The sequence below is a fragment of the Dreissena polymorpha genome, unplaced genomic scaffold (assembly GCF_020536995.1).
Source record: "Dreissena polymorpha isolate Duluth1 unplaced genomic scaffold, UMN_Dpol_1.0 chrUn016, whole genome shotgun sequence".
NCBI classification, from domain to species: Eukaryota; Metazoa; Mollusca; class Bivalvia; order Myida; family Dreissenidae; genus Dreissena; species Dreissena polymorpha.
In genome coordinates, this window is record NW_026273330.1 from 23,692 (window position 1) to 45,451 (window position 21,760).

Here is a 21,760-nt window from a genome sequence, read left to right on the forward strand (position 1 = left end):
CTGCTTTTATTTCCTTCATGTATAATTACGATAAGGATTGACGACTAACATTGACGGCAATGATAACAAGCATTGAAAACTAACACTAACGACAAGGATTGGCGACTAGATGTAACATTGACGATTCTCTACAATAAATGAAATTAACAATAAAGAATGAATAATACGATTATAGTACAACAGATCTGCTATTCGAAGTATAATATGATAGCATACACTCATTAGAATAAAAGGTTTCATAAATAACAATTTGAAACATTTTCAATAAATATCGAAATATCTTATACAATATTTATTACACAGCATGAATTATTTGTTAAAACATAATATAAATACCAAATATGGTGTTCCCCATTTAACGGACCTCGCAAACCAAAAAATGTTTCTTTAAAAAAATCTATGACGGTAAAAAGTGAACTTGCGACATCGCGGAAAATATACTTGACAACGTCATACAATGACGCGACTTTAAACAATTTAAGATTTTAAATTGAATCACATTAATGATTGTAAAAATGAGTTTTGATAATACATTGTATAAATGCCATTTAACAGAAAATTGACATAAATGTAAACATAATTAATTTTTACAAAATAGCCGACAACAACCGATTTAGTGTTAAAATTCCCGGGTATGTTTTAGTATATTTACCGTACCCAGGGTACGAGCCTTACTAACTGTATTATTATTATATCTCACCGACTACCTTTACCTTGTTGTGTTTCAACCTGAAATTTATGTAAAATCCGGCTTTCTTTACTTTTATTTTTCATTCATTTGATTACGCAATTGTTGACGTATCTCGTGGAAAATTATTTGAATCTTTGGATTTTAGTGACGACAAGCTGGAAGTGTCAATTTATTTTTTACAATGAATCTAAGATGTATTTAATTTTTGTGTGTTTGTCATGCATAGTTCAGTGTTTTCCAGAAAAATTTGAGTAGCCAGTTATATGGCCGGCAACTATGCAGTAAAACCAAAGCATTTGTGACATTTACTTGATATATTTGGGAAAAGTAGCCGGCATCAAGAGTTAATGTAACCGGCAAGATCGCTAGCAGCCGGTATTTAAAGAGAACACTGATAATAGTAAACTAAATCTCTACGACGGGATTACAGCTTTGTAAAATTGTTTTTTGGGTGATAATGGTTAGTAATTCATACTAATGTTATTAAAAAATATCGGCTTTAAATTTAATTTTGAGAATGGGATGGAAGAACAGAAAATGAAGAGCATACAGGGATGGAAATAAGTGGTTTACCGTGAACCCGGGGCAAGTAGATTTTGGCCTGGGCAACTCAATTTCAAAAGTTGGTAAACTTCTTTTTTTTAAAGCTTAAAACAATTCACTGCAATAAAAATTGAAAAACAATTGATCACCATGGATCAATACTAGTTAAATAACATTCATTATTTAGGAATAGGACATGATTCAATTCAGGCTCATAATAAAACATCATGCATTGAACATGTGTTGTCAGCAAATGTATTTAATTATCTATTATTTTATTAAAAGAATGTATAATATTCACATGTTCATATTTCTGGGCTCGTTATTCTTTATCTGGGCAACCAAAATACTAAAGATGGTTGCCCACAATAGTAAACAGTTAGTTTCAATCCCTGGCATATCATTGTATCTCTATTGTTATAAGCATTGCATTAAAGTTGTGATTGAGGTTAGCCTGTTGTTTATGGTATATTTACATTTTAGCTTGACTGTAATATATGAAATATATATAGTCGAGCTATCCTACTCAACCCGGCGTCGGCGTGCGCATTGGAATGTTTGCGTACCACCTCAAATATATTTCCTATGTCCATTGACATATTGCTTTTATATTTTGCATACTTCATTACCGACATAACCCCAATCTATAAACAAGAGCAGACAACTCATTTACTGTATCAAGCATTTTAACAGAATTAGGCCCTTTTTCACTTAGAATAATATGCATATTATTGATAAATCTATGTTAAAGTTTGCATTTGACCTCAAATATTTTTTATGTCACTTGACATATTGCGTTCATACACCATGTATTTTGCTTATTAACCAACATGACCCCAATGTATAAACAAGAGCAGATAACTGTATCAAGCATTTTGTAACAATTATGGCCTTTTTTTTCACTTAGAATAAGCATATAATTGATAAATCTATTATTAAGTTTGCGTACCACCTTTAAATTGCCATAACTTGTTTATTATGCTCCCCCCCAAATTTTTTAGGGGGAGCATATAGTCGCCGCTTCGTCTGTCCGTCGGTGCACAAATTTGTTTCGTACCCAATTTTTTTTGTACCCAAATTTATATATGTACCCTTCTTTTTTCGTACCCAAATAGTTTTTTGTACCCTAATTTTTTCGTTCCCTATAGGTTTTCATAACCAAATTTTTTTTCGTACCCAATTTTTTTTTACACAAATTTGTTCGAACCCAAATTTCTTTAAACCCATTTGTTCGTACTCAAATTTTTTTCGTACCCAAATTCGTTTTGTTCCCAATTTTTTTTGTACCCAAATTTTTATTTGAACCTTTTTTTTCGTACCCAAATAGTTTTTCGTACCCTAATTTTTTTTCATAACCAATTTTTTTTTCGTACCCACATTTTTTTGTACCCAATTTTTTCGTACACAAATTTGCTTGTACCCAAATTTCTTCGTACCCATTTGTTCGTACTCATTTTTTTTTCGTACACAAATTTTTTCGTACCTTATTTTTTATTTGTACCCATTTTTTTCGTACCAAAATAGTTTTTTGGTTCCCTTATTTTGTTTGTACCCTTTTTATCGTACTCAAATTTGTTTTCGTACCCAAATTTGTTTTTTTTCCTACCCACATATTTTTTTGTACCATTTTTTTTTAGAAATAATCGATTTTCAATTTGATTTCATCTCTCCACTCATTCCATCACGCGAAACCCTTAAGGTGTCGCAACTCTAGTATGTTTATTTTAATTTATTTTGCATGAAAATAACCATTTTTATTTATTTTTAGATCATTTAGAAAAAATAAGAATTATTTTCCAAAACTTAGTAGTAACGTTAAGAATAAAATTTCAGAGTTAAGAATTATTTTTGAAAATCTGGTAGTAATTTAAGAATTTCACAAAACCTTATCTGGAGCTCTGTATATAGACTCTTCTAAAAATCACATTTTTAAACAAATGTATGGACTTTCATTTGTATATTTTGTACAGTTGTGTCAGTATTACTGACAAGTTTAATTCAGTTTAATAATTTAGAAGTACGATAAAATGGTCTTCATTTATACATTCATAGTTATTGTTCTTTTTTGTTGAAAGATACATACTTTTACAGTTCGATAGTTATATTGTATTACCAAAAATTGGTAACAAGTTTATGCTATTTTTTACTGTTAACTGCAATGATAATTAACATCAAAGAAATCTTATACATTTAGATGTTTGTAAACAATGTACATGGGTTGTTCACTCTAATGTGTATATTGATATTCACTCTTATGTCCATATTGAAATTGTTAAGTCATTAATTTAATTTGTTTTCCCATACCTTAGTTAAAATATGTTAGTGCTTCAATATCCCTGTATCGCTGAAAGTAGCTCAGGCACCTAGTCCCCCGAGATATAACTTGTATTAGCTGCTCTGTGGCAGGGGTATCATCGGACGCCACCCGACTCATTGTCGCTAGGTTCGGCTAATATCAGCTTCTCCTCCCATTTAAAGTTTAAAAATCCGTGTGTCACTTGTGTTCGGAGACACAGCACTTTAAATTAACACACATTTTAAAGACTTGTTTTGTCTTTATCAGGTGTAAATGTACACACATTTTTAAGACTTGTTTTGTCTTTATCAGATGTAAATGGACACCCATTTTTAAGACTTGTTTTGTCTTTATCAGATGTAAATGAACACACATTTTATAGACTTGTTTTGTCTTTAGCAAATGTAAATGAACACACATTTTTAAGACTAGTTTTGTCTATGTCCATGCCTTAGTTAAAATATGTTTGCGATACAAAATCCCTATATCGAAGCCCATTCTGTATGCCATGGTAAGGTACTTCCTGCTGCATGTTGTCTGGTATATCATCCCCAATCATTGGAATGTTCATGTCTTTGCATATGTTATGCAACACTCCACATGCCATGATAACTCTGTAACAAGAGCACCGCCTTGCGGGTGCAGACCGCTCATCTATTTTCTTTTTAAAGGTGAAGGGACTCTCATTTTCAATCACAAAGGAGGGAGGGGTGGATAGAAGAGGGGTGCATTGTGTGGGGGTGTGGACATTTATTACATTATCTTCAAAAAATGCGAAAAAAAGGACAAAAAATCAGGGGGTGGGGGATTCTTGGGTGCGATGGTTGGACGGTATTTCAAACATAAAATTATAAAAATAAATATTTGTGTTTTGTAACCGTTTCAAAAAACATAAATTGGGGGGGGGTGAGGTGGGGGGGGGTATAGTGTGAGGGTGTGGTGGTAATTTGTGAGATGATCTTAAAAAAAAAAAAAAAATTAGGGGGGGGGGATTCGGGTGGGGGGAGGGGGGGTGGGGGGGTGTTTCTTGGGTGCGATGGTTGGACGGTATTTCAAACATAAAATAATCAAAATAAATAGTTTAGTTTTTAAACCGTAAAAAAAAAATGGGGGGGGAGGGGGGGGGGCACGGGCGATGGTTTGGGTGGAGTCTATTATGGTATGTCAGGTAAGAGTAGTTTTGTCAAAGTATCAATCAAATCTAATCATAAACAAAGAAGTTATGGCAATTTTAGCAAAATTTAATAATTTGACCTTGAGAGTCAAGGTCATTCGAAGGTCAAGGTAAAATTCAACTTGCCAGGTACAGTAACCTCATGATAGCATGAAAGTATTTGAAGTTTGAAAGCAATAGCCTTGATACTTAAGAAGTAAAGTGGATCGAAACACAAAATTTAACCATATATTCAAAGTTACTAAGTCAAAAAAGGGCCATAATTCCGTAAAAATGACATCCAGAGTTATGCAACTTGTCCTTTTACTGTACCCTTATGATAGTTTGCGAGTGTTCCAAGTATGAAAGCAATATCTATAATACTTTAGGGGTAAAGTGGACCAAAACACAAAACTTAACCAAACTTTCAATTTTCTAAGTATAAAGGGCCCATAATTCCGTCCAAATGCCAGTCAGAGTTACATAACTTTGCCTGCACAGTCCCCTTACGATAGTTAATAATGGTTGCAAGTATGAAAGCAATAGCTTTGATACTGTAGGAATAAAGTGGACCTAAACACAAAACATAACCAAATTTTCAATTTTCTAAGTATAAAAAGGGCACATAATTCTGTCAAAATGCCAGTCAGAGTTACATTACTTTGCCTGCACAGTCCCATTATGATAGTTAGTAAGTGTTTCAAGTATAAAAGCAATAGCTTTGATACTTAAGGAATAAAATGGACCTAAACACAAAACTTAACCAAAATTTTCAATTTTCTAAGTATAAAAAGGGCACATAATTCTGTCAAAATGCATGCCAGAGTTATCTAACTTTGCCTGCCCAGTCCCCTCATGATAGTAAGTAAGTGTACCAAGTTTGAATGCAATAGCATTGATACTTTCTGAAAAAAGTGGACCTAAACGCAAAACTTAACCAAAATTGTCAATTTTCTAAGTATAAAAAGGGCACATAATTCAGTCAAAATGCACGCCAGAGTTATCTAACTTTGCCTGTCCAGTCCCCTCATGATAGTAAGTAAGTGTACTAAGTTTGAATGCAATAGCATTGATACTTTCTGAGAAAAGTGGACCTAAACGCAAAACTTAACCGGACGCCGACGCAGACGCCGACGCAGACGCCGACGCCAAGGTGATGACAATAGCTCATAATTTTTTTTCAAAAAATAGATGAGCTAAAAATGACATTAATTAACACTACATATAACAGTGTATTATGACTATGTTGTCATTTTATTTCAATTTTTATGTTAAATCATCATGTTTATCATTGTTAATTTGTAATAACCAAAGGATCACACCTCATAGATAACACTGCATAGTGAACCATGCTATATTTATGGTATTGGTAATGATGATTTAGGTATACATAACTAAATAATGTTTGTTTTAACTTTATCATTTGTTTACTTTTAACTATATCATTTGTTTACATTTTTCAATGTTGTTGTGGTTTTTTTTGCAATAAACTAATTACTTACTGGCACGCCTTTTCAGGTTTCAAACGAATTTCGCCATGCAGCACTCCCCATCTTCTTTTCAGTTGGCCTATTCCTCTTTCGACTTTTGATCTTGTTATTTTGTGAGCTCTGTGATATCAAACATACATTTAATAAAATCCAGCAAAATTATTTTTCTGATTATACTTTTTAAATTACAATCATTGTGTGATATTAATGCACTATATAAATACTTAATTTATTATTGCTTGAATTATAACACCTCATTACATAAAAATCTTATTTATTGCAATGGATTAAGTTTTAAACATACATACAAAATCACCCACCATAACCTGTTATTGTTTTATTTCACAATATATTTGAAATATGTTTTCGTGTTTCTAATAAATATTGTGAACAATGAATATGAATCATCTTACTGTTTAATTAAAAACACCTTGTTTTGTACCTGTTGTAGTTCACCTGTAGGGCATTGGCTGGGTTTAAATAGGGAGTGAGCAACCACTGCTTGCAGGGATAGCCACTGTCCCCAAGCAGGTACTTGTTCTCACCAGCCACATGCCCACGCTCAAACAATTGAAATACCCCACTCTCCCTCAAAATCCGGCTGTCATGCGTTGACCCTGGCCACCGCGCAACTAAGTCGCTTAGTCTGTCTTGACCATTGAATATCACCTAAAATTAAACAGTTGTGGTTGTTTGTGTGTCTTGAACATCCATTTTTTGCCAGTGATTCTACGTATTATTATTATTAGTTTATTACAGTCTCATCAGCATATATACAATCACAACATACAATTAAAACATAATCATAATAATAAAATGCTGCCAATTGGAATTATCCAGTTATAAGAAAATAGAAAATTATATAACAAAGAATCATCATACACTTAGAGTGAAATGAAAGGGAGGTAACCCCTGAGTTCAAATAACAGAGACTGTAACATGAACTACAGAGTTACATCTCGTCCAAATACCATAAAGTTATATAGTCTCCACTAAAGTCTGGAAATCAGTTAACAATAAAACAGCTTTGTACAATCTTAGAGTTTTGAGAGTAATTCACATATAGCACAGTGCAGTTAAAGACTATATAACATAATAAAAGTTTGATTATGTCACTGTCAAATGCATCATTTTATTAAATAAGTTAAACACTGGATTCAAAGATTTTCAATTAAATCCTGTATATAGACACATGAGTGCATATTGAAAATTGGAGAACTATGTATGAATGTAGGCAGTTAGACTTCTATATGTAAAAATAAATGTATACAATTCATGAATTGCTATTTTTTACCTGGGTATTGATGGAATGATATCCCATTCTATTTACATAAGCTTCCTCATTGACATGCGGAGCTTGAATTTGGACTTGCCTGCCATCAACCACGCCAACAACATTGGGAAAGTTTGCTATGCCTTGGAAGTCCGCCTTCACCCTCGTTACATCATGCATGTTGATTGGGAATGAAATGTGTCTTGACATTGTTTCCCTGTTAGCCAGCATCTCTGTGAATTGTGACACAGCTCTTGACACGGATGGCTGTGACAATTTATGTATGTCTCCGTCATTAATGTGAAAGTCACCTGACGCAAAATAGCGTAGGGTGACAAGTATTGTCTCTAAAGCAGAGACATTTCTTTGGCCAAGTGTTCTTGGCGATAGGCGATCAACGTATTCCTCGTTCAGCCGATCAATCCCATTCTTATCTAGACGATATCGTTGAACAACCTCTATGTTTGTGAGGTTTTCATACGTGTCGAGCCTTTAATTCATATCTACAAGTCAATAAATAAAAAAGGTTTATATCCATATCATCTTACTTGTAAAACAAATACACAAATAATAATATTAGAAATAATGTGTAGTGTTCTGAGAAAACTGGGCATAATGCTTGTGAGTAAATTGTCATCCCAGATTAGCCTGTGCAGTCCGCACAGGCTTATCAGGGACGACAATTTCCGCTTTATGGAATTTTTCATTAAATGATGTCTCTTCTTAGCGAAAATCCAGTTTAGGCGGAAACTGTCGTCCCGGATTAGCCTGTGCGAATTGCACAGGCTAATCTGGGACGACTCTTTAGGCAAATGCATTATATCAGTTTTCTTAGAACGTGACACAATAGAGTAATAATAAATTTTAATTTACATCAGCGTTTACATTTGGGGAAAAAATAATCATAAACACATGATAGTGGGATGCAACGGTTGCTAATTTCCTCATTAGGTGGGGTTTCATTTGTCGGGTCAAGTATGAGTGCTTATATGTCTATTAGATGTTCACATCTTAAACACATGTTCATTTCATAGGTAATGAGTATAATGGCATAGCCATCCAATTACAAATTTAATATGAACAGTTAAACAAACAATATAAACAACGCTAGGATGACAATAACTAAAAATGGAAACCACAACAATAACATCACATTTTTTAAGAAATTCAGTATAAAACTTTAAAAGTGAAAATGGTAGTAAATTGACATGTGAAAACTTACACTTTCTCCAATTTAAGAATTGTTACCAATTTATAAATCCATACAGTTTGATAAAATTATGAGCATTTAACTTGAAAGCACAAGAGATGATGTGCTTTTGAATCGTTCTGTTTCTATTTACATTGGAAACGTTCATTTAAAATTTTCCAAGATGTAAACAAACGGACAAGTCCGCCATATTTGTTGTGACGGAAATGTCTCTAAGGAGGTTTCGTCACTATACAGTTTCGTAACAGGAAAGTGAAGGTTTCGACAAAGTAATAAATTGTAGGATGATATTAACTGTAAACATATATTGTGGTGAATTTGTTCACACATTTTAAATGCGTGTGTAAACTTGTAAACGAGAGATGGATATTTATGTTACGTTAAATATTTACATATTAGTTGCTTTAACGTCATTTACAATGTAAACATTGTTTAACGATGTTAAATTTAACTTACCTGTGATGGTTTGACGTGAAATTTGAGCCTTGATTTTATAAATCAACACAAAATGGCCGATAAAAAATTTCTCTAAGAAAATTCTATAAGTTTTATACAGGTGTAGAGGTTTCTAACTTTCTTAGTAAAATTCGGCAACTCTTAGAAAATTCTAAGATATTAGAACGTTTCTTAGACAAAAACTAAGAAAATATTACAGTTATAGCAAAAAACTTAAAAAAAACGTGAATTCTTAGTAAATATTTTGTCTAAGAAAGTTTCAGAATACCGCCCATGGTGTCCGCCCAGCAACTGGGAGGTCACAGGTTTGATCTCCACAGTGGTAGCATTCTTTAGATCTCCCTCAAAGACACCTCATACTGGTTCTACTCAAGAAACAGACTCAAGAGCCCTTAAATAAGCCCTAGGGGTTCGATGGAATCAAGCTAAAATAAAAAGGCTTAAACTAAACAAAAACTTACTTGGGAACTGGTCCTTGTGCTCTTCCATGAACTTGAAGACGTATTCGTCAGCATTGGTAATCACAAACCGATGGCGGAAAACTTCAATCACCGCCCCAATGTAGAAAACCTAGGGCCCGTAGAAAATGGGCTGGTCAGGTGGGCAGTTGGGTTTCGCAACACGGGTACGTTCCAGGAATTTCCCACCAATGATTCCGGAATTCCTGACGGGGGGCTCGTAGATTGTCATCATGTCGTCAGCTAGTCGATATGAAATGATGAACCTGCGACCCTTGTCCACAGGTCAGACGGAATCCTTTAAAAAAACAACCTTAGTGTTTCGTTTATAGTGCAAGACTTACTTTCCAATATTGAGCTTTCTACAACACCTTTAAAATTGATTCTCGTTCTTGGAAAACTGGAATTAATGCATGTGCGTTATTAGTCGTTCCAGATAAGCAGTCCCCACAGGGACCAAACTTTGGGCTTGTATAGTATTTTTCGTTTAAAGGAAGTCTCTTCTTCGCAAACGTCCAGTTTAGGCAGAAAGTGAAGTGAGAACAATCAAATCTAATTATGTAAATCATATCTCATCATAGAGACAATCAAATCATGTGATACAGCTAATCAAATCATAAAATGAAACCAATCTTGTTGTACGGTCACTGAAATTTTGATGTATGATGAATCAAATACATGGTAAGATCAATTGAATTATGTCATTTAAATCTCATCGCAAGTAATCAATCAATTCTCCTTATAAGATTAATAAATCCAAGTAGTGTGGTCAATGAAACCACATAATAAGGTAAATCAAGTATCATTATCATATAAGTGTAACTTCAAGCCAATCTTGTTTTAAAGGTTATGCATATTTTGTCACGAGTTTCATTAACCAACAGACAATTATCTCTCTGCCCTCTTGGTTATCTTTCTTACATTGTGCTTATTCTGTTGTCTGTTGCTTATTTCTTTGTCTGACAAAATAAAGGCCATAAAGCAGTATTTGATTGTCTTATCAGAAATTTTTATTGAAAGCTTCAAGTGTTGATTTTTTTCCATTATTGAAATCGGGCTGGCGCCCTTTGGCTTGGAAAAAGTCCCAATGTTTTGAATATAATTGGGATAATGGTGTTGGTTTGTTTTGGACTTAGGTTCAACTTACAGAGCTGGTTAGGGAAAATAAATAATTAATTATTTGTTATTGACAACTTCAATTGAGAATTTAAGTCAATAATTTGGAAAAACTATATACAGTTTTAGATAGGGAATTTAAAAGAAAAAACACTGGGCTGGGGGAGGTCAATTACCATCTTGGGCAGATCTTTCAGCTTCTGTTTCACATCCACAGTCTGGAACTCTGTGACCCCAAATGTGTGGTAGTAAAAACTCTTCGTGAAATTGTCGCAGTCGTAGATGAGGAAGCGACAACCATAGACCATGACGGTGTCACCCACGCGGAAATCTTTAGTACTTCACGACCGCCGGGAAGGAGGTGTCTACATTGTACCTGCATATAGTAAATTACATATGAATCTTGCTCTGGGAAAACTGGGCTTAATAAATGCGCATACACATATCAGGGATGACAATTTTGCTAAAACAGTTTTTTTGTTAAAAAGATACTTCCTTTAAACAAAACATAGCATATTTCCTGATAAGCCTTTGCAATCCCCACAAGCTAATCTGGTACAACGATTTCCGCTTTTATTATATTTTTATCTTTACAGTATGACTCTTTTAAATGAAAATTCTGTATATGGGAAAAGTGTCGTCCCTGATAACGCTGTGAGGACTTATAGAAAACTGGGCTTATAATGCAAGTGCTGAAAGTGTCATCCCAGATCAGCATGTGTAGTCCACAGATGCTTTAAGCCCCTTTTTCCCAGAACGGGACTTAATTGTTTTCCCCATATGTACATACCTGTCCTTGGGAACCTTGTGTCTACCAACCAACACGGGGAACGGATCACGACCGTCATTGGCCGTGTGCACCTCTCGTACCTCCAGAGTGTCTTCCACAAGGAAATACTGGAAAAGAACCCAAAACAAGGAAAATGAGGAGACGTGAACGCAAATGTGATATTATTAGCAACAAAAAAGTTTTGTTAAGTGAACATGGCCATATTTGCCCCCCTCTTCACTGCGACAAATCATAACACCTGAATCCATGAAATATCACCCCATGGTATCAACTTATAAAATATGTACAAAAAAGCCCTGGTACATTAATTTATACAAATTATATGTTTTTTAAACATGACCACTTTTGTCCACTGTTCACAGTGACACTGCGGAAAAATGATCTCACCATAACACCTGCATGGTATAAACTTAAAGAATATTCACACACACAAAAAAGCCGCGATATATTAGATAACACCTTAATTGGTCCCTCTTAAATATACATGTATAACAAACAGACCCATCTCTCCGAACATGTTATCTCGGTCATTCCAACGCATAAAATATCAAATATACCTAAATTCATGCCTCCTTAATATTCATACATGTATAACAAACGGACGCATCTCTCCGAACATGTTTTCTCGGTCATCCCAAACGCAAAAAAGCGGAGCACTTTTCTGTCGAGCTCGAGGAATTGTTTCTGTTTGTCGAAGGATAACGGCGTGGTGAAGGTACTCAGAGCCGCCGCATTCTTGCGACTCTCTATGTAGGGATCAGTCGGCAGACCTTCACTCGGGTTTACGATTATACCTTCGCTATCCAGGAAATTCTGATGATAAAAGATGATATATATATATATATAAATATATTTATATGAGGTCATACAAATTAAGCTATTAATCATTTATTGATATGCAGTGAAATATAGAAGTCAATTTGTAGAAGTAAAAAATATGATCATACGTATAAGTAAAGGCAAAACAATATATAATTCAATGTGAAAAAAATACACTTATATAAAATATATCTTGCAATACTTTTTCTAAAACCACTAATCAAATGAAGTAAAGAATTAATAACTAATAATGTGAATGTTACATGCTATTTGTAGGTAGTTTGTATCTTGATTGAAGATACCGAAAACAATAAAAACTGAAATTGTAATTCAAAGACTAAATGAGAAAAAACACATTCAAAGATAAAATGATAAATAATTTCAACCCGTTTTAACTTCAATAATAAAAGTGGCTTTTTTAATGAATATTGCGTGCAGCCAAACCAAAAGACTAATACACATGAAGACTTAATAATTTTCGCTGGTAAATTTGGAAGAAAGATAAATTAACATACAGACATAGTGACTTAAGTTGAAGATTTCAGGGAGAAAGATTCATTAACATGCAGACTAAGTAACTTACACTGGTGATTTCAGGGAGAAAGGTTGGTTAACATACAAGACTTAGTTACACTTACGCTGGTTAATTTAGGGAGAACGCTAAATAAAATTTAAGATATAGTTACACTTACTTTAAGATAACTTATCATACAGACAAAGAAACTAATTTACTTACGCTAGTGAATTTGTCCATGCTTACGATATGGAACACCTTTCCGTAGAAGGTGACATTGACCCCGTTGTTAAGGTCCTTCCAGCGCCAGTGGTCACCCTGGTCATTCTTGGGCAGCCGCTGTCGCTTGATAAGCTTGCCTGAAAAGTACGGCCAAAAAAATGAGCCCCATGCGGGTAAACCTGGGCAAAATACATGTGCATAAAGTGTGGTCTCAGATTACCCTGTGCAGTTTGCACAGCCAAATCAGGGACAACACTTTCTGTCTGGACTGGATTTTGATAAGAAGAGGTCTCCCTGAAAAAAAGAACATAAAATCTTAAAGTGGAAAGTGTTGTCCCTGATTAACCTGTGTGTACTGCACAGGCTAATCTGGGATGAAACTTTACCCGGTTTTCCAGGACCTTGGCTCAAATGGTAAAACACTGGTAGCTTTAAAGCTTTTATGTGTATACCGGCATACACATGCATAATGTTGGTTATAACACTGTAGTCCTTTTTTAGCAGTGGTTTAGCTTGTCTGAAAAGTATTGCAATAGATAAATTATTTCGAGCAAGCTTGGATATGAAGTCTTTCATTGATAAGAATAAAGACACAAGAGTTCCCAAAACCTACACCAAATACTGTTTCTATCTAGGCAAAGGACTCAAGAGAGTTTCAACGATAATACCATAAACACGGAAACTGTTATCCCTGATTAGCCCTACAGGACTGCAGAGGCTAATCTTGGACGAAACTTTATGCATTAAACCAAATTTTCGCAGTGCGACGCTAAATTATATTAGTAAATACCATACCTTGAGGCACATGCTTTAAATTGTGCTTTACTTCTATTGTTTTTCAGACTTGAAAAGGATTAGTCGAAAGATCTGTAACACATAGCATCATTACATTTTCATACACACACTCCGAATCAGATGTTTTTGCGCAAACATACAATGTATGTAGCTTCTCTATGAAGAATTACAATGTCTGCCCTATTTTTAAACCCCTTTACAACATTGTAATCAACGTTTTTGTTGATCGAATAAAAAATATACCACACATAGCATTTTACTTCGTGTGTTTTCAAGCACGCGGTTGCACTTTTTGGAAAAATTACTTAATTAATTTAGCGCAAAACTACCAAAGTTGTGTCTTTTGGCAATGACCGGGCACTCGTCTTTGTTTTTTTGAAAATGGTTTTGAAATAATGAAGAAATTATCAAAAACGTTACCTGAAGCGACGTTTTGTTTACATCCGATTGTCCCACACATAGCCGAAAAAGTCACGTGGTTCAGGCACCTTGTTCAAGGTAGTAGAAAATATCCTCAGGACGGACTCTGAAATACTCGTCGTTCGACTCATGAACGGTCTGTTTGAAGACATTTTAGCACAAGACCTGCAACAGTAATTTTGTATTATATAATTTGTATTTATGCTTCACTACATGATTTTGTTTTCTGAAAACATACATGTTCCAATCATGTGAACAAATATGCAGATTCACCGATTTTGATCAAACAAGCATTACCAAAAAATATGGTTTCAGAATTAAGCACTATTAAGTTAAAAAACTGGAGATCAAATTGTTGGTTGCGGCTGTTATGCAGTCGGTCAAAATAAAAGAAAATTTCGTCAAGTTTTTTTAGGGTAAAACAATGATAAAGTGATTCGTTCAAATTCACATTGCTCTTAAACAATTCTTTACTGTTGATTTATAATACTAATTTGGGAAAGAAACGTCTTTTCATTTTAAAATTGAACAATTTTCTTGACGTCCGCTGTCGGTCAATAACGTAACCTCCGCTACTTTCGCTCTACCGTGAACATAAGGTTATATTACACTAATTCCGAATCCCATAGGGTCCCATTATAAAACTGACAACTTTCACAGCATTTTTCTTGCCTTTTCGACGTATCAATTTTTCCGAGATGGAATTGTTCTCTTACAATAATTGCAATCAAAAACATACTGTCTCGCAACTTCTAAGAAAGTAAATCGCTGTCGTAATGAACCCCCGTAGAAAAACGTGTTTCGGAATCCTTATTTCGACAAAAGCCCCATACAATAGAAAACACACCCTCAAAAGTTCATCTTTTAAGTTAGCTTCCAATCCAAGGCATCAAAGTACTCCAGACACATACAGGATATTACAAATAACCACAAAAGACATGTCTCACATTGTTAAATGGCTTATATTCAAGAAGAGAAAAGGAACTCTTTAGAAATAGGCACTACTTTCGAATGGACCACGGAGGGATACACAATGATTTAGTGTAATGTAACCATACTAGCAGTGCCTGTGCTATTATTATGCTGTTTAATGTTTTATACCAACACCGTTTGCCAAATACGTCATCGATTGCTGGGTACACGCTTTAAGATGGAAGAAAACGAAGTTAGTGGAGTGTCTGTCAAACCTTTTTCCAACGGTAACGTCCGTCACTAACAATGGTAACGTCCGTCACTTAAGCTAATTTTTGTTACTTACTAACTTGCGAAGTCATCAGATATAATGCTGCATATATCATCTTATTTTTATTAAATTATTAATGCCGAGAACGATTATATTGTGTAAACAATGGTAAATTTCTCAAACTAAGAAACGCCCGTTACTGTTTGACAGAATTTATGCGTCACAGATGTTATGTTTGACAACATTGTAATACAAACAAGCGTCAAACGTAACTTCCGAATCAAATTTAAAATGAAGACAGTAATGCAGACTTCGTTGGTGGCTTGTTATCATCAGATTGTCATCTTTAATGTTGTTGCACTTAAAATACAAAGTAACAATCATGGGTTTAGAATATTTGGACATATTCCTTCATTATGTAAAAAGCCCGTTATGTCTTGACAGCTATCTAGGCACTGATTTTAACTTTTTCAAATAATTGCAGACATTCAGACATGTATTCGTTTAAATATTAATTAGTAAATAATTATGGTCTTATTATGTATCATATTGATCTGTTACTGTGATAGAAATAGGACTTCATTTATTTCAATTTTCCATGTTTACTATGGATACTCGCTGTACCCTAAATCTTTAGTTCAATTTAAAACTAGTAAATTGTGGTATTGCTTAAATGTAGTAATGACATTTTCACCAAAAAACTGAAAATATAATACATCATTTTAACACATTATGTTGTTTCCTAGACCATGTTCATGAATGTGGTGATTTCTTAGCTGGAGGGTGTTGTAGACAGTTAGTGCCTTGACAGAAGTCTCTTTTTTTTAAAGCTCTACTTTTATTTGTCTTTAAAGGTTGATGAATGGCCATGGGTCAAGTTCTTCAAAAGGAACAAGAAGTTGTGGACATTAAATGCTGTGAAACATTCAGTCCTTGAAACCGATGTCATGAAGAAGACGGCTCCTCCAGGCATACTTATGTGTGGAACAAGGATTCTATGTAAGTTTTCAGGTACAAATTTATAAACAAAACCAAATCAACTTGTCCTGTTACAATTATTCTTTTAACAGAAGCAAAATTATCACATTATTTTGTCTTTTTTCGTGTTGTCCTTCAATATTACATGTATAGAGCATAAGCAATTACTGGTAGGTGTGTGTTGTGCTTTGCTGTTTATTAAAAGTGACGAACTGACTAGATCAAAGTAGTTTGAGAATAACACTTTCTCTGTTTGCTTTCTCATCATTGATACTGAAAAGATACTCCTCAGCATTTCAAACTTGGATAGACAGCACACTTTGTAATATCTTAATTTTGACATTGAAGACTCTTTAATTATTTAGTCTTTTAAAAGAGAATAGTACATTAAATACTCTAAAATTATTAATTATACTCTTAAATTTTCAGACCTGTGAGACATGGAAGTTACAGAAGTTCGGATTTACAAAGCTATGATTAGTGTTCAATTTAATCAGTGTATACATATGGAAAATAAAACCATTAGTGCAAACATTGGCTATATTATCATATTGACCAAAAAGTACCCTTAAAGACACACAAGACACTGATTAAATTCATGATTTAACATTTATAATTGATACATTTTGGAAAACCTTTGGTAAATTTGTGTATTAACTAGTTCATATTTCAGGATTTAGAAAAATATGGATCAAATGTCTGATGTGTTTCGTCCCAATATCACAGACAGTAAACTTGTGAACTTCTGGTTCAAGCAAAAAAATTACATTAATTAACAAGACTATTGCCGTGCAATAAAAGTCCCTCACCAGCGCCACCAGGTTCTTTTTTCCACTTTTTGGGAAGATATCCGTGGTTTTGGAATTGGGAATTTTATCGGCATTTTCATGAAATTGGGAAAATACATTCATTAGCCTTTTTTCCACATGAAAAGTCCACTGATTAGGCAGAGGTGGCGAAATCAAATGTCCGAGTTGCCCGAGTCGTACATTTGCTTGTCTGGGCAACTAATTTTTTTCAATTAAGTTGTCCGTGGACAAAAAGTTTTTTAAAAGTCGGGTCCAGGTATACAAAAAAATACATTGTATTAAAGCCGTAATTAAGTTTTACTAAACCGGATGTTGACATGCGATTATTGTCAGTGCTATTTGCGGAGCAATCAAGCTAAAATATGGGCACTCTCATGCGCAGTGATCTCCCTTATTCTATAAGAGACCAGGAGCATGCCGCATTTTAAACATTAAGCCCGACTGTTAGACAGTGTACAGACTGGTTTCTTTATTTTTTCAATCAGACGGAAATAAAAAGTATCAAAGTAAGATAATCAAAACACGGTCTACCTTGTTATTTAAGACGACTTTAATGGTAAAAATGGAACATATTTTATTTTTGTTATCTTCAACAACGGAGCAGAAACCCAAAGCTTTGAGCAGTCCACCTCCCAAAAAAACTAAGAAAGATTATGATAAAAAATATGATCTAAGTAAACGCACCAGAACTTTTCAAGAAACTTGGCTCACAGATTTTCAATGGTTACCAGTTGATGATAATCGAATTGCTACCAGTAGCGGCGCAGAGCCTCAGTCTGATCAGGTCAACATATTGGACTAGTTTAATTTGTTAAGATTACGATGTACATGTACTTATGTTCAACACATGTTTTAATAACAGTAGCTTGCAAGATTAAAAGTTTTAGAAAGTCTTTATATGGTTTATAATATACTGCTATAATGAATGTACTATTGAAATACAATTATAAACAAAACTAGCAAATCATACTCATTTTGGTATATTCCACATTGTTTTACATAAATCAATAAATGCGTTTATAATTTATAAAAACATTAAGGGACAAGTGTAGTTCAGCAACGGACAAGTTAAATTTCCTAAATGGTTGTCCGTGGACAAGTACAGTACACTCCACGCGTTTTCCCCAATTTCCCTCCATACTCCGCGGGTTTCGACCTGGAGGGAGATTAAGAAAATCCCGCTATACGCGGCGTTTGCATGATTTTAGACGCGGGGGTTAACGATCGGCAAAACTGATAAGCCGACGCGGCGGCCCTCGGCGTTGGCAACGCGGGGGAAACTCCGCGTTTTACGAGATAACGATCAATTTAATTTTGTTTGAGTTCCTGATTTTCAAATAAAATTACATTTATTACAAGTACATAGATGTACATGTAGTATAATATTTACAATTAAAAAAACAACCAAGATAGATCGATCCCGACGTGGTTGTAGAAGTAGTTGTTGTTGTATAGAAAACTCGTTGATTTACGACACACAAAACGTCGTCTTTTAACTAATACTTACCAATTAATATAAACACAGTTTGCAACATTGTTTTCAGGGCTCGACATTAACGGTAGTCCGACTGTCCGGGACAACCAAATTTTTAGTCCGGACAAGTGAATATAGAATTTGCTAGTCCGACGGGACAAGCGGTCGTTATAATTTAATTACTTAAAAAAATGCATTTAAATCAGTTATTTCTGTGGAGTTACCACAATACTTTTTCAATTATATTATGTTAACGTTTAAACGACAAAGCACAAGGTATTCTGATAGTTCCGTGCTATACTACACCGTACTGTTTACAAGGGAAGCAACCCGTAACATTTTCCTTTGCCAAGATAACAAGAATATTCTCCCTTGTAAAGAATATGCATTTTACGACACCGGTACACACCGATCCTACAGACAATTAACGCTGTGACGTCATCTCTATGTATAGAATGATTTTACATAACACAAGTTTTTGTCAGGTATTATGGCTTTGTATGTTTAAAAATCAATAATCTCCAGTTTACCGTCATTCTAGTCAGTTCTTTTTGTATTGAAATTGCCTACAATTATGTTAACATGTATTTTGAATGATTACAGTCTTTATGATTTGAGCATTTTGTATTATTTCATTATTTTGCAAAGTACTGAGCAGATTAATATATAATGGTCAGGACAAGTTGCTTTTTGGTCAGGACAAGTGAAATTTTGGTCTACTTGACCGACCGGACAAGTGGCTCCAAAAGTTAATGTCGAGCCCTGGTTTTTATTTTGATAATTTAATCCAAAGTTTTCATGTTAGCAGGTGATTTTCTATACTGAACATGTATACAAATGACCAAGGACCCTAAAAATCTCTCAAATCTGTGTGAATTGACAGTTTGACATAATCAAAGAAAAGCCGCTTCCTGTCTAAAGGCATAACTTACTCAAGTGAACACGTTCAACGAATGCATTAGGAATGGTTTTAATTGTCGGAACAAAGTAAATTCTCTGCTCGCTAATGCATTGATTTTCTCTTTGTTTGTAGGTTATTCCATTGATTGCTAAAAGGTGGTAACTATTGACTTGATAATTGCATTTAATATTCACAGTTGTATTCTTGTTGCGTCGACATTCTAAACAATGTTTACCAGTAATTATGGACCAAATCGGCAGAGTGACATTCACACATGTTAATCCTTTTTGTCAAAACACCGCAGACAGCAGTCTACACAATTGGTCAGTAGACAAGCTTTGCGTGTTTTCATAACGTCAAACACTTAAAATCCAGTTCCGCCCAGATGTCTTCTTTATTCAGTTTACAGTACAATTAGTGTTAAAATAATTACTCTACTAAAATACCGTAACGATAAAGATTCGGCATGTTCGATTTGAAATTATTTTAGAGGAAATATAAACTTTTTCGCGATATAATTTCGTTAATAAATACCGAAGAAACTTTTAACCGAAATACACAAAATTCAATGTTCTCTGCGCTACAAAGTTTGTATAAAAAAAATCAATACACGCACGCTTTGCAGGAGTATACATTGTACCTTGACCTTGTACATTGCAGCATAGTTTTCGCGCGCTTTTGTCTGGAAATATATACATGATGACTGTATATTGGAAGCATTTGTAAACGTCGTGTTAACAATTAAAAATCATAGTGTGTTTCGGATTACTAATTATTATTCTCATTTGGAAATTTTACGGAACATTATTCTTGTGTCATATGTGTTATGTTTTAAATATTAATTTGTCAAATGTATTATATTAGACTAATTCATATTGTAGACGTACCTGTGAATTAAAAAAACATAATTTTTATACGTATTAATTTTCTATACAATTATCTTTTTTATACATGTACCACAGTATTTAAACAATTTATTATAACAATGTTTTTATTTTTTGGCATGCCCAGTAGCACACTGCTAACGCAACGTTGCGCGGCGATCACTGATAAGAACGGAAAGTGTCTGCATTTACCGACTAGCCTAAAGTAATACACGCCGCGGGAATTAGCGAACGCGGCGTAACGCCGAGCGTTTTATCGAGTTCACCTCGCTCTTCCAACGCCGCGTGAACACTCGCTAGCAGAAAAAAACCCGCGGAGGGAGCGCGTTTTTTGGGGAAAACGCGTGGAGTGTACTGTATAGTTTTTTGAGATTTCGCCACCCCTGTTAGGGAAATACTAAATTTGATATAACTCTTTATAACCATTCAAATTAAAAGAACATAATCATATAATACTTTGTTAGATGTAATTGAATTGAAATTGAGATAAAATACGCATCAGACTTCTTTCTAAAAAAAAAAAAAATATTTTTTTTTTTGTGAAATTGGGAATTTGTTGCCACATGTTGGGAAAAAAGTATACTTTTTGGGATTGGGAACATAGCCAAATTTCGGCTATAAAATCGGGCCAAAAAAAACCTGGCCACCATTGTCAGAAATTCCAAGAATGTCAGATTTTTTTTTTAATATGTTGCCATAGCCACCAGAATTTTTGATGTAGGAACAAAATTAAATAACGTGCATAATGTCCATATTGTCATCTATCCATGTTCCAAGTTTCATGAAAAATATTAAGAACTTTTAACGTTATCCCATGATCCAGAAAAAAAACAATTTCAGCAGTATATTTAGTCTATTTGTTGCCATAGCAACCAGAATTTTTGACGTAAGAACAAAATGAAATGAAGTGCATAATGTCCATATTGCCACAGGGACTACCCTACGGGCGACTATGAGCGATAATTTCGCTCTTACGCCCGTGATTTCGCCCTACGAGCCCAGAAAAGGGAAGATAAAGTCGCCCGAATTTTTGAGTAAACAAGACCGGAAAAGCAAAAATCAAGCCGCCTGATAATTTATGCTAAAGCGTGCTACCGCCCGCAGGCGATAAGCAAGTTTATTGTTTGTTGTTTATCTAACGGTGACACAATTTACCTCCCGCACGGATCGTTAATTGACTGTGACAAAGCAGTCCCCTTAATATTGGTTGCTATAACAACACACTCGTGCCTCTTCGCGCGTGCCGCAAGTTGTCTACTGATTACGTGATAATTAATTAACCATC

At 34.4% G+C, this 21,760-nt stretch overlaps 1 long non-coding RNA gene and 1 pseudogene across 1 annotated transcript; both read right to left on the reverse strand.

Annotated features, from left to right (window-relative positions):
• Nucleotides 1-3,544: 3,544 nt before the first annotated feature.
• Nucleotides 3,545-6,893, reverse strand: LOC127863567 (uncharacterized). The gene is made up of 3 exons (XR_008041094.1): nt 6,616-6,893; nt 6,186-6,293; nt 3,545-4,144 (listed from the first exon to the last, which is right to left on the reverse strand). It is a non-coding gene; the product is annotated as an uncharacterized LOC127863567 (long non-coding RNA).
• Nucleotides 6,894-7,165: 272 nt separating this feature from the next.
• On the reverse strand, nt 7,166-14,398 carry LOC127863569 (EF-hand domain-containing protein 1-like; annotated as a pseudogene).
• Between the last annotated feature and the right edge of the window lie 7,362 nt (nt 14,399-21,760).